At 40.6% G+C, this 21,494-nt stretch overlaps 1 protein-coding gene and 1 pseudogene across 9 annotated transcripts in view; both read left to right on the top strand.

Annotated features, from left to right (window-relative positions):
- HTR7 (5-hydroxytryptamine receptor 7) overlaps window positions 1-21,494 on the top strand; it is a 104,027-nt gene that overhangs the window by 20,144 nt on the left and 62,389 nt on the right. The window lies entirely within an intron of this gene.
- LOC116741696 lies at window positions 1,227-18,022 on the top strand (annotated as a pseudogene).

Raw genomic sequence — 21,494 nt, 5'->3', positions numbered from 1 at the left:
GTGACATGATCTGGTTTGTAATCTTAATAGTTCCTGGTGGTTACTTCGTGGAGAATGAAATGGGAAGTAGTGTGAGTGAAAGCTGGGAGACCAATGGAAAGGCTTCTGTTGTTAAGATAAAAGATGATTGAGAGGAGTGAAGATGGAGCAAAGTGGAGGAGTTCAAGATACGTCTGGGAGGCACACTGGCAGAACTAACTGATGGATTGGATCTGGGGGGTGAGGGACAGAGAAGAAAAAAGAATGACTAATGTGCTTTGGGCTCAAGCAACTCAGTCTATGGTTATGCTGTTGATCAAATAAGAGAGTAGCAGAACTGTTGCTGAAAATCAAGAGTTCTATCTTGGTTTAAAAAAAAATTTTTTTTAATTGATATATAGTTGATTTACAATGTTGTATTAATTTCTGCTATACAGCAAAATAATTCACTTATATATATATAATACACACACACACACACACACACACACACACACACACACACATTCTTTTCCATTATGGTTTATCACAGGATATTGAATATAGTTCCCTGTGCTATACAATGGAACTTTGTCATTTATGCATTCTATATATAATAGTTTGTATCTGCTAACCCCAAACTCTCAATCCTTCCCTCCTCCCACCCTTGGCAACCACAAGTCTGTTCTCTATGTCTGTTTTGTAGATAAGTTCATTTGTGTCATATTTTAGATTCCACCTATAAGTGATATCATTTGGTATTTGTCTTTCTCTTTCTGACTTCACTTAGTATGCTCATCTCTAGGTCCATCTATGTTGCTGCATATGGCATTATTTCATTCTTTTTTATGGCTGACCGCTACATTCCATTGTATATATGTACCACATCTTCTTTATCCATTCATCTGTTGATAGACATTTAGGTTGCTTCCATGTCTTGGCTATTGTGAATAGTGCTGCTGTGAATATAGGGGTGCACGTATCTTTTTGAATTATAATTTTGTCTGGATATATGCCCAGGAGTGGGATTGCTGGATCATGTGGCAACTCTATTTTTAGTTTTTTTTTTTTGAGGAACTTCCATACTATTCTCCATAATGGCTGCACCAATTTACATTCCTACCAACAGTGTAAGAGGGTTCCCTTTTCTCCACACCCTCTCCAGTATTTGTTATTTGTAGACTTTTTAATGATGGCCATTCTGCTTTCTGCCTGTGGACGCCACTGAGTAAGCATCGTTGATGTCTCCCCGCTGCTCCACTGCCGTCATGTCTAAGTCAGAGTCTCCCAAAGAGCCCGAACAGCTGCGGAAGCTCTTCGTCGGAGGTTTGAGCTTTGAAACAAGTGATGAGAGCCTGAGGAGCCATTGTGAGCAGTCGGGAGCGTGCACAGACTGTGTGGTAATGAGGGATCCAAGCACCAGGTGCTCCAGAGACTTTCGGGTTGTCACGTATGCCACTGTGGAGGAGGTGGATGCGGCCATGAAGGCAAGGCCACACAAGGTGGATGGAAGAGCTGGGGAACCAATGAGGGCCGTCTCAAGAGAAGATTCTCAAAGACCTGGTGCCCACTTAACTGTGAAAAAGATTTTTGTTGGTGGCATTAAAGAAGACACTGAAGAACATCACCTAAGAGATTATTTTGAACAGTATGGAAGTGATTGAAATCATGACTGACCAAGGCAGTGGCAAAAAGAGAGGCTTTGCTTTCATAACCTTTGATGACCATGACTCCGTAGACAGGATTGTCATTCAGAAATACCATACTGAATGGCCACAACTGTGAACTAAGGAAAGCCCTATGTCAGCAAGAGATGGCTAGTGCCTCATCCAGCCAAAGAGGTCGAAGTGGTTCTGGAAGCTTTGGTGGTGGTTGTGGAGGGGGTTTTTGTGGGAACGACAGCTTTGGTCGTGGAGGAAACTTCAGTGGTCGAGCTGGCTTTGGTGGCAGCCGCGGTGATGGTGGCTATGGTGGCAGTGGGGATGGCTATAATGGATTTGGTAATGATGGGAGCAATTTTGGAGGTGGTGGAGGCTACAATGATTTTGGCATTTACAACAATCAATCTTCAGATTTTGAACCCATAAAAGGAGGAAACTTTGGAGGCAGAAGTGCTGGCCCCTATGGTGGTGGAGGTCAGTACTTTGCCAAACCATGAAACCAAGGTGGCTATGGCTGTTCCAGCAGCAGCAGGAGCTATGACAGTGGCAGGAGGTTTTGATTACTGCCAGGAAACAAAGCTTAGCAGGAGAGGAGAGCCAGAGAAGTGACAGGGAAGCTACAGGTTTGTGAACTCAGCCAAGCACAGTGGTGGCAGGGCCTAGCTGCTACAAAGAAGACATGTTTTAGACAATACTCGTGTATGGGCAAAAAAACTCGAGGACTGTATTTGTGACTAATTGTATAACAGGTTATTTTAGTTTCTGTTCCGTGGAAAGTGTAAAGCATTCCAACAAAGGGTCTTAATGTAGATTTTTTTTTTTTTGCGCCCATGCTGTTGATTGTTAAATGTAAGTCTGATCATGGTGCTGAATAAATGTGTCTTTAAAAAAAAAAATGATGGCCATTCTGACTGGTGTGAGGTGATCCCTCATTGTTGTTTTTGATTTGCATTTCCAAGAGTTCTATTTTGAATGCTAAGTTTGATGTCATTAGACATTTGGATATAAGAGTCTCGGATTCCAGAGAGAAGTCAGGACTGGAGATACAAATTTGGGCTTCATTGGAAATGATATTTAAAGCCATAGGGTGGGCTCCAGCTACCCGTCCTTAGCAAGATAAAATGTTTAGAGGTCAAGAGAAGAGGAAGAGCCAGCAAAGTTTAAAAAGGGATGGGCAGTGAAATAGGAACACCTGGAGAGTGCTATCACGGAAATTAAGGGAAATGTTTTGACAAGGATAGAATATCACCTGTGTCAAACGCTGTTGTAAGATAAAGCTAGAAAAATGGCCAATGAATTGGGTGACCTTGAAGTCACTGGTGATCTTGAGAAGAGAGGTTTCAGTGAAACAGTGGAATGGAAGCCCTGGTGGAGAGAGGTGAGGAGAGATTGGGAGGAAGGAAGGAGAGACATTGACTAGAAACAGCTCTTTCAAGAAGTTTAGCTACTCACCTGGGAGTCGGGAAACCTGCATTCCAACCCTGTATCTGCTGCGTTGTACCTTCGTGATAATTGTTTATGTGCCTGTCTTAAATTCCATTAGAATGGGCAAGAACTTTAACTTCGATTTTCCTGGCATTTGCAGAGTTCCTGGCACACAGTAGGTGCTGAATTGTATTTGTTGAATGAATGGATCAATGGATTAAGGAATATCCTACTAGAGTAGAAACACTTTAGGCTCAAGACAGTGTCTGATTCATCTTCCTCAGGCTCAGGTACACTAGTGGGGATGCAAAAATATCCCTGAATGAATAAATGAGTCTGGTAAACTTGGGAGTAGAGTAGGGGAGCTTGGTGTGGAAAGGTCAGGGATCCGGGCTGTTTAGACCAGGATTCCCGTAGGACTGGGGAAGGGCACAGAAAGCTCTGTTAAGACAGAAGCCAGGGGACAGGATACAGATTCTGTTTCTGTGACTCCTAACTGTGGCCTTGCGTAAGTCACTGTACCTTATTTCTAAACCTCGTTCCTCATGCATGGTAGAAATATCTCCATGAAGTTAACATAAGGAATAAATGAGATTATATACTTGAGGAGTTTAGCCAAGGGCCTGACTCATATAAAACAACCACTGATTGAGAGCATTGTTATTATTACTAATATTAATATTAATAATAGCTGTGCCAGGGAATTGAGTTCTACCAGCTAGTCAGGGCAGCTCTCTGGGACTGGAGAGTTGTTTGAATGGGAAGGTTCACTGATGCCCTTTCTGAGTCTTTTCTTCTTTCATCCTAAAAGGAAAAAGTATCAATAAATCTAGTTTGCCTTTAGGAAAAGTCTATATGGGGTCTTGATGAGGCTTCAGGGAATGCCAGCCTGCCTGCAAACCACCCTACCTGTCCAGTGATGCCAGAAATAGGGGCCAAGGTCAGTTCCATGATTTCCTTCAGATGCTGCTTGAGGCACGTCAGGGACTTGAGTTCATTCATGCTTGAGGTGCGCTCAGTGGGCCAGTCGGGAAGGATAAATGATTGGTACCTTGTATAATGTTGTAGAGAATGGGGAGGGGAGGGTTTGTGGTGCACCATCACTCCTCAGATAACATCCTAGCTGTCTCCTGCACTTGCCCTTTCCTCTGTGTACTTCCTATGTGTCACAGGAAGTATAGGGGCTGCTTCTATTTTCCTGCATATACCATGTCCTCCTTTGCTTCCATGTCCCAGTACATTCTGTTTCCTCTGCCTAGAGTGCCCTCCTCTTTTCTGCCTATTTCCCAAGCATTCTTCATGATGCAGCGAAAGTGTCATGGTCTCCAGGAGGCTGTCCCTGATACCTTGATCTGGCTTAGGTGCTCCTCCCGGGCTCTCCCTGACCACTCTGAGCTTCATTCTCTATTACCATCAGGCTGAAATGTAGTTGATTATATTTCTCTGTCCCCCACACATCAAGTGCTGAGGTTCGTGGGGACAGAGACATTTTATTCACCTCTGTCTGCTTCCAGCTTCTGTTGGTATGTGGAAAGTCTCAATAAATATTGGCTGGAGAAGTGAACGAACGAACGAATGAATGAATGAAACTGGCAACAATTGACTATTTAATTGTGTCTTGAGTATGACACGGGAAGGGAAAATGAAAGAGGGACATAGAAGCCACACCATTTATGACACAGTTCTGCTTCGGCGGGTCTTGTTTCCTTACTCCCTTGAGTGGGTACCTCATCATAGCTGCCAGAGCCTTTTTTCTATATCTTTGAAGGCACAGTTCTGCTTCTCATAGCTTATGAAGATGCTATGGATTTCATTTCCAGCATGTCCTGTCACCAAGGTCTCCCTGTAAGGAGGGTCAGTATAATAGGGTTTTTACCTGCAGAGCATATTATATGAGCATCCCCAGCAGCCATATTGGGTTAGCTTCCAAGCCCCAGGGGCAAGATTAGACACTGGAGACAGTATGATGGGATGCACTACAGCCACAGATATTTCAGATATACTTGTACAAAAAGAAATCATGTTTGGAATCTAACCTTGCCTCCAGAACCTCTCATTGCTCCATCTTTGGTGAGTCTGAGGCATTTTTCCATTTATATGCTGGTTCCTGTCTTGATTCTTCTTCCAGGGAATAGCTCCTACCCTGGTAAATTCCTAGGAGACTGTTACATTCCCCTCAGGTATCATTGGTGTGTAGCCTTGTGATAGATTATAGAAATAGCTCCCAATTCTTCCCATGTCTGTTGTGCCTTTCAAGTGTGACTTTACAGCCCTTCCCATATTGACTCTTGGCGTGGCCGTCTAACTTGCTTTGGCTGATGGGACTTTAGCAAACATGATGTAGGCAGAGACTTAGAATTTGCTTTCTTTTGCTGGTTTTGGGAACCCTGTGACCGCTATCATGTGAGGAAGCCCAGGCTGGACAATGAGAGACCCAGGGCTTAGTCTTCCGACTTCCCTGGCTGCCAGTTACCACTCAGGTGAATGGAGCCATCCTAGACTACTCAGGCACCAGCAGGTCTACCACCTGGCCACAGACATAAGCAAACCCACCCGAGATGGACTGACGTTGCCTGGCCCAGAACGGCCCCCCTAACCTGCCAAATAGGGAGCTGAATAAATGGCTGGTGTTTAACCACACGGTTTTCGATTAGTTTTTACACAGCAAAGGCTAACCGACAGCAAGCCTTTAGTATTTTGACCCTCCTTTCCCCTGAATTTATGTTCCCATGTTGATTTGTTTGTGTTATAGCACAATGTCCATAATGTTCTCTGGATGATTGTTTATAAGTCTACCTTCCCAGTAGACCTTGGATACTCCAAAAGCAGCAGTGGTGTCTGGAGGGCTAATAGGATTTGCTCACCTAAGGCCTATCCCAGCGTCGGGACCAAGAACGCACTCTGGAAATGTGGACGGGCCAGATGAGAATGTGCAGCTCAGTTGTGATGTCTTTGGGTCTTGGCTTCTGTGTCACCAACAGTCTCTTCGCTTATTTCTTCCCCACTCCCCAGCTAGGTATCCAAAACCTGATGTTTGCTATACTCGTGACATTTTGTATTTTCACATTCTCTTTTATAGTTATGGTGGTCTTTTTCCCATCCTTATCCTATCTTTGTGTATCTATAGATAATACAGTCCCCCAAGTTTTTTAAAAATAGGATTATATAGTCATAAAAGATACTGCCGGAATGAATCCTTTTGATGGAATCCAAGTTTCCTTTTTCTAAATTATAGTTTTCAAATGGCATTACATGATGATTGATTTATATTTTCTTTGATTTTATTTTCAATGTGGAAGATTTATATTTTCAAAATGAACAATTTTTACACTGAAAGCTATTAATTTCATCTTGTCTAAAGTGATAACTTCAAACAAATTCGTTTAATGTGTAGCTTCGGTAAAAATCTATGATTGATTGTTGGCATTTTGGGAACCCTAGAAAGTCAGTCATATGAAGGAGTCCTTCAGAGTCAGAATGAAGGAAGAGGAAGGTAACTCAGGTAATCGTCATTAACAACTCCCCAAGAAATTTTTGTTGGATAAATGCCCAGTGGAGGATTAAATGTTGCCTTGTATCAGTCAGACTCTGGGCTACATGCTGACCGTCTCTTTGAATCTTCCCAACAGCCAGCCCCACGCGGTAGGTTCTATTATCACCATTTTACAAACGAGGAGAGGCTTAGAGAGTTTAATCAGGTTACCCGGAGTCAGAACCTGGAATCAAACTTGGGTGTATCTGATTTCAGCACTGGCGTCTTAACTCTTATGCTTCACAGAGAAGTAGATAGAAAATATGGTCTATTCCTTTTAGGTCATGTATCCTCTTTTAAAGATAAAAATCAGATAACATATCTAGACCTTGGAGGTTCATCTAGGAGCATGATATCAGCACCTTGAAATATTCTGTACAGTGATAGCATAGGGGCCGACCTTGGTGTGTATGTTGCTCCATACCCATTCCTAACTGCCCAGAAGTTCCAGGTTTGGCATGTCAGTGGTCAAATTAACAGATGAACAGAATCAGTGAGTGTTAAAACTGGAGGAGACCTGTGCTAGTTCCCATCTCCAGGTCTTACCCTCTACCCTTCTCCACTCTGTTCTCCTCCCTGGGAAACTGATATGTTCTTTGACTTCTTGTTGAGTTCAGCCAATGGCAAGTCCAGGGAAGGATATCAAAGGGAGATCCAGCCCTTCCTGCATGGTGATCACCTTGCACTGACTGTGTCCCTTGATGGGAAGTCGCTGCTCCTCTCAAGGTGGCCCTTGCTCCATGACTCCTTCCTTTTGGGTCCTGTAACTGCCTCCTTCCCTCCTGCCTTTGGACCTGGGATGGTGATTATTCTTCTGTGGCTGCCCTGTCCTTTGTAGTTTCCCTACCTCCTGCCCATACCTCCGTAAGTAGTCACCTTGAATTATCCTAATTTGAGTCTATTTCTTGCTGAGACCCTGATTGATAGAGAATTCTAGAGATTATGTAGTCCAACCTTTACATTCTATAAAGAGAAAACTGAAGCACAGAGAAAGTAAGTACCTGTTGAAACAATTAACTAAGTGGCAGAACCAGAACTTGGAAGGCACACTGGACTGACTTGTCCAGTGCCTCCAGTGACAAAAGACAGTGACTGGCACAACGTAAGTTGAGGAAGTTGTTCATTTATTTCCCTTTTTTGTAGAGCAACTTTTCTGGGTCACGTCTTCCTGTGATGACTTTGGGCCATGTCATTGCTCAACGGCACTTGGGCAACTTCTCAGCTATGACTTTTGCCTTACCTTGGGTGCTCTAGAATAAAAGAATTCATGAATAGTCTTCTGTGTTTATCTGATTACAAATTTAAAAGCAATGGAGGCGGGTGGTTTGCGTGCGATTGTAATTAATGACTTTCAGGGTAAATGCTTTCTGTTCTTTAGGAAAGGCAGGATTTTCATCAGCTTAATAACATCCACAAACCAATATGGCAGTGAATCAGGTTCTTACCATCAAGGGAAGAATATCATTACACTGTTTATTGATAACAATTATTGAACTGTATTCAAGTTGTAATTACTGAAACTTGGCTTTTGTCAATGCACTAGCACAAGATAAATAGTCAATAAATAAAAGTCTGTTGAATTATTGAATGAATGAATATTCTTATTGTTTAGTGGGAGATGGTTTAAAGTTACCAGTAGCACCTGATCTGTCTAGAGCAGTGCTTCATTCTTTGACCTCTCAGGTGTTCTCTGTTGGCTACTGAAATCTGATAAAATTAATTAAAATTTTATTGATGCCCTTTTTTTTCTTGTTCCTTTTCCATACCTGTGTTGATGTAGAAAGAGCACTGCTTTCAGAATGGAAAGGCCCTGCTTTTTGTTCTCATTCTGTGACTTCCTTATTAACTGTAAGGTATCATTTCACTCTCCCCGTTGTGAAGTTGGGTTGGTAATACCTTTCTCTTAGGGTATTTTGGTGGTAAAAATAAAAATGTATATCCAAGAGTGCTTTTCTTGTAAGTTGTGGAGATTGTTGCTTTTACTGTAGTATTAGGGTGTTACAGCTGTCCTTTGAAACAACAGACTTGGCAGGACTGTGGGGTCTGTGTTGATGTTTTAATCCTTGTGTGTACTAGTTCAGATGCTTGGGATCTTCTCCCGGTATCTGTAAAAGTCACTTGTAGTTCTTATGATTCTAAAGAAATAACTCAAGAAAATGATCAGAAACCACATTTCCTATAGTGGATATCCCCCTTTTGTGGATTGGGTCGTTCTAAGGGCCTCCAAGTCCTTGCTCCAAATAATAATGGTCTGAATTCATGTTCAGTTCCTCTTCTCATCAACTCTTTCCCCCCGCAACATCTCTTTCAATGTGTTGGGATCCTTCCTTCCCTCTTTGCCCACACCCTCCAACAACAAAAACAAAACCTAAAAGCCGTTACTCTCTTTTTTTTTTTTTTTTTTTTTTTTGCGGTACGCGGGCCTCTCACTGTTGTGGCCTCTCCCGTTGCGGAGCACAGGCTCCGGACGCGCAGGCTCAGCGGCCATGGCTCACGGGCCCAGCCACTCCACGGAATGTGGGATCTTCCCAGACCGGGGCACGAACCCATGTCCCCTGCATCGGCAGGTGGACTCTCAACCACTGCACCACCAGGGAAGCCCAAGCCGTTACTCTCTTAATCTGCCTGGGAACAACTTAAAAGATCTGTGTTATTTTATTATGTAGAACAATTTGTTTCCTTTCAGCCCCTTTCTCTCTCATCAGATTAGCCTAGAACCTTCCCTTTCACGACCTAGGGGCTGTGTCATCCTAAGCAACAGAATGACTTTTTCCCCCAGAGGTGAATTCTTCACTTTCTTAGAACACAGAAGCAGCTGGAGTAAATGTTTCCCCCTTTTTCAAAATAGGAGATTTTCCTTCCTGATAAATATAGATGTAGTTATGATTAATAAAATGCAAATTTACTTAAGAGCATTTAAGCTATCATAGCTTTTCGTCATTCTGTACTTTTTCAGACAACCGATACTAAAAGTACAATTACTACTAAGTGTGGGCTTGAAAAATGTTTTGACATTTAAAAGGGGTCCTCATTTTTGAAGGAGGATAGGAATCCCTGGGATATACCTTTTAGATTGTGAGATACTGCCTGAACTCTATTCCTCCCCAGAACTAGTGGGAAGCTAGCTGGTGCCAGTATAAGTGAGGTTCTTTGAGCAGGCTCTAGGATGGAACTGAGGGGTTTTGTTTCAGGTTTATACAGTGAAGGATAAGGCTGAGCTAAAGCTAGTGTCCAGGACAAAAGTGAGCTTGGGAACCACGAGGACAGTTCGAAGCAGGTAGGCCACAGAAGTAGAAACCATATATCAGGTTAAGCCTTCATGGGGCAACTTGGGGTTGTGACTCCCAATTATCCACAAATCATTGGCTGTTTGGGAGAAGTTATGGCGGAATGGGGTATGCTGTTCGAAGACAATGTCCCAAACCCAGCAGATCCCTCTTGACTTGGTTCCCAGCCCCATGTCTGCTTGCCATAGTGGATAAAGAAGCAGTATTTGTGAAAAGGAAGTAGGAGAGATTTTCTGGGAGGGAGTGCAATAAACACGTATTTCCATAGTGGTTTTTATTTCATCTTTTCATTGTTGTTTAACAGCTTTAGTGAGGATAATTTACATACCATAAAATTTACGTGTAAAGTACACAGATCAGTGATTTTGAGTGAATTTATGAAGTTGTGTATATATCACCTCGATCCAGTTCTGGAAAATTTTCAGTACATCCCCCAATTCCCTGTGCCCTTATTTCCCATTTCCCATTCCTAGGCAACCAGTCTTCTGCTTTCAGTATCCATAGATTTGCCATTTTTTTTGAAATTTCATGTAAATAGAATCATACAATATGTGGTCTTTTGTGTCTTGCTTCTTTCAGTTGGCATAATATTTTTGAGGTTCATCTATACTGTAGTATGTATCAGTAGATCATTCCTTTTATACACACACACACACACACACACACACACACACATATTTGCAGAATAGTATTCTGTTGAATGGATATACCATGTTTTGTTTATCTACTCAACAACTGAAGGACATCTGAAATGTTTCTACTTTTTTGGCTGTTATGAATAGCTCTAAGTCCTCATGTGGATATTGTTTTTATTTTTCTTGGGCAGATAACTATGGGTGGAATTACTAGTAAGAATATGTTTAACTTTCTAAGAAACTATTGAACTATTTTCCAAATTGGTTGTGCATTCCCAAAAGCGATGTATGGGAGTCCAATTTCTTTATGTTCACACGTCTTTTTTGCTTATAGCCACTTTAGTGGGTGTATAGTGGAATTTAGTTGTCATTAAATTTGCATTTTCCTATCCATTCCTGATTTTGAGCAATTTATTAGCCAATCGTGTATTTTCTTTGGTGAGATGTCTATTCAAAACTCCACCCCCCTTTTTAGTTGAATTGTTTGTGGGTTTTTTGTTTTTGTTTTGTTTTTTGATATGCGGGCCTCTCACTGCTGTGGCTTCTCCCGTTGTGAAGCACAGGCTCCAGACGTGCAGGCTAAGCGGCCATGGCTCACGGGCCCAGCCGCTCTGCGGCATGTGGGATCCTCCCGGACCAGGGCATGAACCCACGTCCCCTGCATCGGCAGGCGGACTCTCAGCCACTGTGCCACTAGGGAAGCCCTGTTTGTGGTTTTATTATTGAATTGTAGGAGTTCTTTATATATTCTGGACACAAGTCCTTTATCAGATATATGATTTGCAGATATTTTCTTTCATCCATATATTTTCTTGGTAGTATGTGAATTATTTTATTCATTTATTGTTGGCAAATATTGATTATCACTTACTGTGGAATGGATTCTGTTCAACACTTTGGGAATAGAGAGCAAACAAACCAGACCAAATCCTCGTTCTCACAGAACCTTGGATCTAGTGGAGGTACTCAAACAACACATAAACTAAAAAGTGTAATAGTAAGTAATTTGTGCTTTGCAGCAAATTAAAACATGGTGAGGTGAGTAGAGAAGTGCCTTTTTAGAGTGAGTGGTGTGGGACACATTTTCTCCAGTATTTGGACATTTGAACAAAGACCTGAATAAAATTAGGCTGTAAACTGCATGGCTGTCTATGCAAAGGGTCCCACTCATAATCTTTACAAATCATGACTCTAAATTTCATTGCTCTGGGACAAAGTCCTAGGTCATGAACACCAGGGATGATATTCAAGATATTTAACTATGACCACTGACCAATTACAGTGGATGTGGGTATTAGGGCTGGATGATGGAGATAGTGGGGGCCACTCAGACAGCGTGGGGCAGTAGCTGTTTGCCAGCTAGAATGGAAGTTTTATATTAACAAGTGGTACAGTCATACCAGTGTATATACCTGGTATGAGATCAGACTTACACCAGACATTGTCATGCAATTTGAGGGAAAGAGGAGTTGAGTCAGGGGAGGGTCTCAAAGTATCAGTGTGGAAGCACCAAGAAGAAACCAACCCAGAGTCTGGCCGGTGGACAGGGGACTTTTAGGGGTCCTGATCCAATGCAGACAGGCATGGAGGCTCAGCACGGCTCGAGGTCTTTCTCTAGAGTATTAATTCACAACCTGGGCTCCTATGAAAATCATCTGGAGACCTTTTAAAAAGTGTCTGCACCTGGGTCCCAATCCAGGCCAGTCAAATCAGAATATCTGCAGGTGGGGCTTAGGCAGCAAGCATTTTAAAAGTGCCCAGATGCTTCTAATGGTATCTACATTGAGAAGCCCTAGGGAGAACCCATTTTGCTTTGAGCAGGATTGCATCCAGTCCTGAAGGAGGTAAGTAAAATGAAGATACTGTGGAGCATCTGCAAACATGCCTTCTTGTGTTGCTTGAGGAAAAGCAGAGAGAAGCAGCAGCAGCAACTCCCGTTTTTTGAGCACTCATTAAAGCACATGACTTCATGTAATCCACTAATGATTATCCTGGTAGACTTTGTTCCCTTTATACACGTGAGCAAACTGAGGCTCAGAATCACATGATTACATGTGTGATTACTCAAGATCACACAGTTCATAAGGGGAAGAAGTCCTCCTTTTCAGAGGATGAGCGTTCTTCATGTGACAGTCCTGGAAACCTTCAGTTTCTTACTGCAAACAGAATTGCAAAACCTGAAGTTTGGAAAAGAGGCTTCCATGTTCCCACAACGTATGGCCCAAGAGAACAACGTTAAAAGTCATACTTTGGGGCTTCCCTGGTGGCGCAGTGGTTGAGAGTCCGCCTGCCAATACAGCAGACACGGGTTAGTGCCCCGGTCCGGGAAGATACCACATGCCGTGGAGTGGCTCGGCCCGTGAGCCCCGGCCGCTGAGCCTGCGCGTCTGGAGCGTGTGCTCCACAACAGGAGAGGCCACAACAGTGAGGGGCCCACGTATCACAAAAAAAAAAAAAAAAATTCATACTTTGTATTCTTAGAATATTTTTTTCCATTTTGATTATTGTTATTTTTGGTGTAGTTCTAACAAGATTGCTTATCTGGTTTCCCAGTTGTCAGATTAGAGGCAGAAAATCAGAAAATGGAGAGGAGTTCATCAAGGCAGGAGCATTAAAATGGCACTTAAGTTAGAGGCAGAACTTCAGAGTGAAGGAGGAAACAGCCTCCTCCTCTGAGATGAGTGCATTGAACTGGTTAATCTCTGAGTTCCCTTCCAGCTCTAAAATTCAATGTATTTAAGATAAAATTTATAAAAAGCTGCCAAAAACACATACAAGAACGAGAAAAACCTAGAAATCTGGACCCAGTCTGGAGGAAATAATCCTAGAGAAACCAATAGCTCTTGAGAGCATGTGAGAGCTGTGTCACAGGCAACATAATACTTGATTCTTTGGATGATGGCACTGAGTCATCAGGAAAGCATTAGATTTTGTCCTGCAAATGCTGCATCAGGATGCAAAGAAAGCACGTTACTTTTGAAAGATTTAATTCAAAAATGCTTATCAAAATGTTTGCTGCCCAAACGTGTACTGTTTGAACAAGCTGCTCAGTGGGACATCTTCCTTGATATATTTTCCATGGTTTTATGGGGCTTTTGTTCCTCAGTGGAATAATTCAGATAGTTACGACAATATCTTGCATCTACTGGTTTATACTAATTCAAAGTATTTTTCCATCCTAGATCCTAGTTGGTACTTTGACAAGATTTCTAGTTCTTCTTATGGTGTGTGCTTGGTACGAAGCATTCTTGCAGTGCTTCTCACATGGCTTTATGGTGAGCTGTATGAGTCTGTTAGACTCACGGCTACTTGAGAGCAAGGACTGGGTCTTCTTCATTTTAGTTTCCTTTGAATATCGATAAATGTGTGTTAGATCAGCGAATCAGCAAATGAATGAACTACAAAAGGATAAAGTTCCTCAGTGGCCCTGCCCCTAAATCCTGTAGATTTGTCTTTCACAAGGCAGTGTCTCTTGTTTACCTTTCTTTCATGCCCATCACCCCTCCCCTGTTTTTTTTACTGCACTCCAAAACAACCACTGAAAAATAAATCCCCACATGCTGGTTGTAGAAAGTTTAGAAAATACATAAATGAATACACGTGAAAAGGAAAAAAAAATCACCAGGAGTCCTGTTATCCAGAAATAACCGTCACTGACCGTTAGGGGGTATCCTTCCAGTCTTTTTTCCTAGACATTTCTTGTATAACCCAGGTGTCAGCTGCCACTCAGCCTCGTCTCTGAGCTTCCCCAGAAGAATCCACTTGCACAGAAGTATTTATAAGCCATTTCTAATGTATTGTAAATTTTCTTTGGCAATGGAGTCTTCGTTTTCCTTTTAATCCTCCTCTCGCTTTTGTGGGCTCCCATCTTACTAGATCCTGCCTTCTTCCACCTACCTCTTTCCTAGACTTCTACTATCTTATGGAAGATACTATTTTATTTTTCATTATTCAGAGAACTTTTAAGCTTTTGCGCTCATACCATCAGTTTACTTAGTAAATTGTGGTAGTGGAGGTGGTTGAGGGAGGTGATAATTTTTTTTCTCTTACATATCAATGTCTTTCGAAAGTGGGTTCATGCTTATTTTTCTCCCCCATTTAAAAAACTGTGGTAGGGTACAAATAAAGTTTACAATCTTGACCATTATTAACTGTACACTTCTCTTCATCTTGCAAAATTGAAATTCTGTACCCATTAAATAACTCTCCATTCTTCTCTCTCCTCAGCCCCTGGCAACCACCATTCTATTTTCTGTCTATGAATTTGACAACTGCAGGTACCACATCTGTGTGGAAATCAGACAGCATTTGTCTTTTTGGGAATGTTTTATCTGTCTCAGCATTACGTCCTCAAGGTACATCCACATTGTAACGTGTCGGAATAACCTTCCTCTTTAAGGCTGAATAATATTTCATTGTATGGGTATATCACATCTTGATGATGCATTCCTCTGTTGATGGACACTTGGGTTGCTTCCACCTTTTGGCTATTGTGAATAATACTGCTTTGAACATGGGTGTACACATGTCTCTTCAAGACCCTGCTTTCTGTTCTTTTGGGTGTATAACCAGAAGTGAAATTGCTGGGTTATATGCTAATTCTGTTTTAAAATTTTTGAGGAACCACCATACTATTTTCCACAGCAGCTGCGCCATTTTAAATTCTCACTGTAGATAGAATTTTATGTCTTGCTGTTTTCATTTAAAATTATTTTGGGTGCAGTTACCCCACAATTAAGTCATTATTCAAAAGTATGTTTTTTGGAGACTGCATAATTGTGTACCATAATTTAGGTAGTTATTTCCCTATTTAGTGATATATTCAGGTTAGTTCTGGGTTTTGACTGTTATTAAAGAGTATGATGAAAATACTTGTTGGTGTCTTCCTACCACCGCTGCTGCCACTGTCACTGCCGCTGCTACCGCTGCTGCTGCTGAGGCTGAGGAGTTTGCCGAAGCCCTGGCCTCAGAATCAGCCCAGTCTTACCGCCCAGGCACCAGGCACCAGCTCCGGGAGCACTGACACTCTGACCAGTGCAGAAGCAGGAGCTGCCTCAGCCTGTGGAGCAGCGGAGATAGCGCCGGCTCCCCTTCCCCTCCCTAACCGCTTCCTTTCATCGTCTCAGTCATGGGGAATGCGGTGACCACCAAGAAAGGCAGTGAGGTGGAGAGCGTTTGCTTTAGACAAGTGTTTTAATACCTCCAAGCTGTACTGTAAAACTGAGAAGGATGAATTTGATAAAGAGGCTGTGGTCTTTTCCAGCTTTATAATTCAATGATTCCAATACACTTATTAAAAGAAAGAAGGTATATTTAAAAAGTAACAAGACTTGGGAATAAATTATAGAAGGCTCTCACAAAATTACGTGGGTAGAGAAGTGGCAAGTGAGCCTCAGTGTGAGCAAATACAAGAAAATGTATTTAGGGGAAATTATTGATCTGTACTTAAAGAATGATAGCCTCTGATCCACCAAAGGGCAGATAGCAGAAGCAAGAAGAACTACAGTCCTGTAGCCTGTGGAACAAAAACCACATTCACAGAAAGACAGAGAAAATGAAAAGGCAGAGGACCATGTACCAGATGAAGGAACATAATAAAACCCCAGAAAAGTAACTAAATGAAGTGGAGATAGGCAACCTTCCAGAAAAAGAATTCAGAATAATGATAGTAAAGATGATCCAGGACCTCGCAAAAAGAATGGAGGCAAAGATTGAGAAGATGCAAGAAATGTTTAACAAAGACCTAGAAGAACTAAAGAACAAACAAACAGAGATGAACAATACAGTAACTGAAATGAGAAATACACTAGAAGGAATCAATAGCAGAATAACTAAGGCAGAAGAACTGATAAATGACCTGGAAGACAGAATGGTGGATTTCACTGCTGCAGAACAGAATAAAGAAAAAAACAATGAAAATAAATGAAGACAGTGTAAGAGAACTCTGGGGCAACATTAAACTCAACAACATTCACATTATAGGGGTCCCAGAAGGAGAAGAGAGAGAAAAAGGACCCAAGAAAATATTTGAAGACATTATAGTTGAAAACTTCTTTAACATGGGAAAGGAAATAGCCACCCAAGTTCAGGAATTGCAGAGAGTCCCAGGCAGGATAAACCCAAAGAGAAACACACCAAGACACATAGTAATCAAACTGAAAAAAATTAAAGACAAAGAAAAATTATTAAAAGCAACAAGGGAAAAATGACAAATAACATTCAAGGGAATTCCCATATGGTTAACAGCTGATTTCTCAGCAGAAACTCTACAAGCCAGAAGGGAGTGGCATGATATATTTAAAGTGATGAAAGGGAAGAACCTACAACCAAGATTACTCTACCTGGCAAGGATCTCATTCAGATTTGATGGAAAAATCAAAAGCTTTACAGACAAGCAAAAGCTGAAAGAATTCAGCACCACCAAAACAGTTCTATAACAAATGCTAAAGGAACTTCTCTAAGTGGGAAACACAAGAGAAGAAAAGGACCTACAAAAACAAACCTCAAAAAATTAAGAAAATGGTAATAGGAACTTACATATTGATAATTACCTTACATGTCAATGGATTAAATGCTCCAACCAAAAGACACAGACTTGCTGAATGGATACAAAAACAAGATCCATATATATGCTGTCTACAAGAGACCCACTTCAGGCCTAGGGACACATACAGACTGAAAGTGAGGGGATGGAAAAAGATAGTCCATGCAAATGGAAATCAAAAGAAAGCTGGGGTAGCAATACTCACATCAGATAAAATAGACTTTAGTATAAAGAATGTTACAAAAGACAAGGCAGGACACTACATAATGATCAAGGGATCGATCCAAGAAAAAGATATAATAATTTAAAATTTTTATGCACCCAACATATGAGCACCTTGATACATAAGGCAAATGCTAAAAACCATGAAAGGGGAAATCGACAGTAACACAATAATAGTAGGGGACTTTAACACCCCACTTACACCAAGGGAAAGATCATCCAAACAGAAAATAAATAAGGAAACACAAGCTTTAAATGACACAACAGACCAGATAGATTTAATTGATATTTATAGGACATTCCATCCGAAACAGCAGATTACACTTTCTTCTCAAGTGCACCCAGAACATTCTCCAGGATAGATTACGTCTTTGGGTAGTACAGTATGACTGTACTACCCAAAGCAATCTGCAGATTCAGTGCAATCCCTATCCAATTACCAATAGCATATTTTGCAGAACTAGAACAAAAAATCTTAAAATTTGTATGGAGACAAAATAGACCCTGAATAGCCAAAGCAATCTTGATGGAAAAAAACGGAGCTGGAGGAATCAGGGTTCCTGACTTCAGACTGTACTACAAAGCTACAGTAATCAAGACAATATGGTACTGGCACAAAAACAGAAATATAGATGAATGGAACAGGATAGAAAGCCCAGAGATAAACCCACACACCTATGGTCAACTAATCTATGACAAACGAGGCAAGGTTATACAAAGGAGAAAAGACAGTCTCTTCAATAAGTCGTGTTGGGAAATCTGGACAGCTACATGTAAAAGAATGAAATTAGAACACTCCCTAACACCATACACAAAAATAAACTCAAAATGGATTAAAGACCTAAATGTAAAAATGGACGCTATAAAACTCTTAGAGGAAAACATAGGAAGAACACTCATTGACATAAATCACAGCAAGATCTTTTTTGGTCCACCTCCTAGAGTAATGGAAGTAAAAAAAGTGAACAAATGGGATCTAATGAAACTTAAAATCTTTTGCACGGCAAAGGAAACTACAAACAAGACGAAAAGGCCACCCCCAGAATGGCAGAAAACATTTGCAAATGAATCAACAGACAAAGGATTAATCTCCAAAATATATAAATAGCTCATGCAGCTCAATATTAAAAAAAACAAACAACCCAATGAAAAAATGGGCAGAAGACCTAAATAGACATTTCTCCAAAGAAGACATACAGATGGCCAAGAGGCACATGAAAAGCTGCTCAACATCACTTATTAGAGAAATGCAAATCAAAACTACAATGAGGTATTACCTCACACCTGTTAGAATGGACATCATCAGAAAGTCTACAAACAACAAATGCTGGTGAGGGTGTGGAGAAAAGGGAACCCTCTTGCACTGTAGATGGGAATGTAAATTGATACAGCCACTATGGAGAACAGTATGGAGGTTGCTTAAAAAACTAAAAATAGAATTACCATATGACCCAGCAATCCCACTACTGGGCATATACCCAGAGAAAGCCATAATTGAAAAAGACACATGCATCCCAACGTTCATTGCAGCACTATTTACAATAGCCAGGTCATGGAAGCAATCTGAATGCCTATCGATAGATGAATGGATAAAGAAGGTGAGGTATGTATATATAATGGAAAGTTACTCAGCCATGAAAAGGAACGAAATTGGGTCATTTGTAGAGACATGGATGGACCTAGAAACTGACATACGAAGTGAAGTAAGTCAGAAAGAGAAAAACAAATATCGTATATTAACACATTTATGTGGAATCTAGAAAAATGGTACAGATGAACCAGTTTGCAAGGCAGAAATAGAGACACAGATGTAGAGAACAAATGGATGGACACTAAGTGGGGAAAGCGGGGGTGGTGATGGTGGGATGAATTGGGAGATTGGGATTGACATATGTGCCCTAACATGTATAACATAGATAACTACTAAGAACCTGTTCTATAAAAACATAAAATAAAATTCGAAAATACTTGTTTGCTGCTATGATTATTTTCTCAGGGTAATCTCCTGTAAGTAGAAATTATAGGAGTTTGTTATTTTTAATACTTAGCATATGTATTGCCACGTTCTTCGGAAAGATAATACCAGTTTAGTTTTCACCACCAAGAGTATGTGAGAGGTATCTGTTTCATTGAATTCTTGTCAACACTTGGTAGTATCATTTAAAAAAAATTGTTTTTTAAACTTCGACAATTTAAGAAACAAACATGGCATCCTATTTTATTTTGTCGTTTTGATTAGAGATGTCCACGTTTTATCATATCTTATCTGGCCTTCTATTTCTTCTTTTGTGAATTGTCTTTGCCTGTGTGTTCATCTTCATTTTACTGATTTGGAAATAACTTTTATTTCTGATTATAAAAATACTGTGTTCATTGTAGAAAATTTGGGGTATGCAAAAAAATATAAAGGAAGTAAAATTTTACTTTTACGACTTAGAGATAAATACCATTAAAATGGTGAATATTCAAGGAATCTTTTTTCTTTGTATCTCAATATCTATACTAATTAAAAATTAAGTCATAGAGCTCTCTATATTTGGAAGCTAATCCCTTTTTTGTCATTGTTTGCTTTTTATTTTTGTGTAGTTTTTTTTTTTTTTTTTAGTGGTACGCGGGCCTCTCACTGTTGTGGCCTCTCCCGTTGCAGAGCACAGGCTCCGGACGTGCAGGCTCAGCGGCCATGGCTCACAGGCTCAGCCGCTCCGTGGCATGTGGGATCTTCCCGGACTGGGGCACGAACCCGTGTCCCCTGCATCGGCAGGCGGACTCTCAACCACTGCGCCACCAGGGAAGCCCTGTGTAGTATTTTTAATACAATCAAAACTATCTTGTTTTATTTCTTAGATTGCATTTTTGCTTAGGATGTCTTTATCCCTTGATAATTTAAATATTTGTGAATTATTTTAGCTATTTTGTGGATTTTTTTTTTTTTTTACAGTCAGTTCTTTCATTATTTTCGTTGTTGTAAGGTTTAATACATACTGAGGTCTGTTTCTGGGCTATTATCCTACCGGATTAATTATCAATTCTTATACCACTATCTTGCTGTTTTAATTTTTTATTATCTGATAAGACCATTTATTTCCTTTCCAAAATTTCTTGGCTAAGATCATCTAGGTATTCTTCTAGATGAGCTTTAGAATTACTTGACTCATTTTGAGAAAACAAATATCCTATTATATTTGAAAGATACAATTTCTTTATAAACTTTTACTTTTTAATGACTAATATCTTGCCTGATCATTTTGGAATTATTAATTATGCTTTTAAAAATTATTCTTATTTTAAAGTCTCTCCCTGTTTGTTCCAATAATTCTTCCTCTGGTGTTAGGTCTTGTTGAGTTTGGTGATTTTGGTTGTCCCCAAATGTTTTGGAGTTCTTGGTTGTGGACTCATCTTGCCTGTCTGCTAATGGTGTCTCTTTCACTGAAGCAGCCCAGTAATGATAAGGGAAGGAGGATGCATTTCCAGGTGGGCTGTTCTACTGGTCAGTGTTTGGGGCACAGGGGTGAGTGGGGAGTGACAGGTTTTGCCTGTCTGTTCCTACTGTGATAGCTATCTCCTCTCAGATCACACTATTGGTTGCCCTGGATCCCTCTCCTATATCCATCCTACTTCTTAGCTTAGAACACCTCCAGAAGCTCTACCACATTGTTCAGCAGTCATTTTCTCTGAGTATTTTGGACTGTGTTTCCTCTTTTCATCTGATCCAGTCTACTTTCTATCTTTAAGGTATTCCATATGAGTTTTGGTTCTAATAATTAGTGATGTTGAGCATCTTTTTATGTGCTTTTTGTCCATCTGTATGTCTTCTTTGGAGAAATATCTGCTTAGATCTTTTGCCCATGTTTTGATTGGGCTGCTTGTTTTTTTTGATATTGAGCTGCATGAGCTGTTCGTATATTTTGGAGAGTAATCCTTTGTCGGTTGCTTTGTTTGCAAATATTTTCTCCCATTCTTAGGGTTGTCTTGTCATTTTGTTCATGGTTTCCTTTGCTGTGCAACAGCTTTTACGTTTAATTAGGTCCCATTTGTTTATTTTTGTTTTTATTTTCATTACTCTAGGAGGTGGATCAAGAAAGATCTTGCTGTGATTTATGTCAAGGCATGTTCTTCTGCCTATGTTTTCCTCTAAGAGTTTTATAGTGTCTGTTCTTACATTTAGGTCTTTAATCCATTTTGAGTTTATTTTGTGCATGGCCTTAGGGGGTGTTCTAATTTCATTATTTT

The sequence above is a fragment of the Phocoena sinus genome, chromosome 16, assembly GCF_008692025.1.
Source record: "Phocoena sinus isolate mPhoSin1 chromosome 16, mPhoSin1.pri, whole genome shotgun sequence".
Classification (NCBI taxonomy): domain Eukaryota; kingdom Metazoa; phylum Chordata; class Mammalia; order Artiodactyla; family Phocoenidae; genus Phocoena; species Phocoena sinus.
The sequence above is the reverse complement of the archived record's forward strand: the minus strand, read 5'-3'. Positions and strand labels throughout refer to the sequence as shown.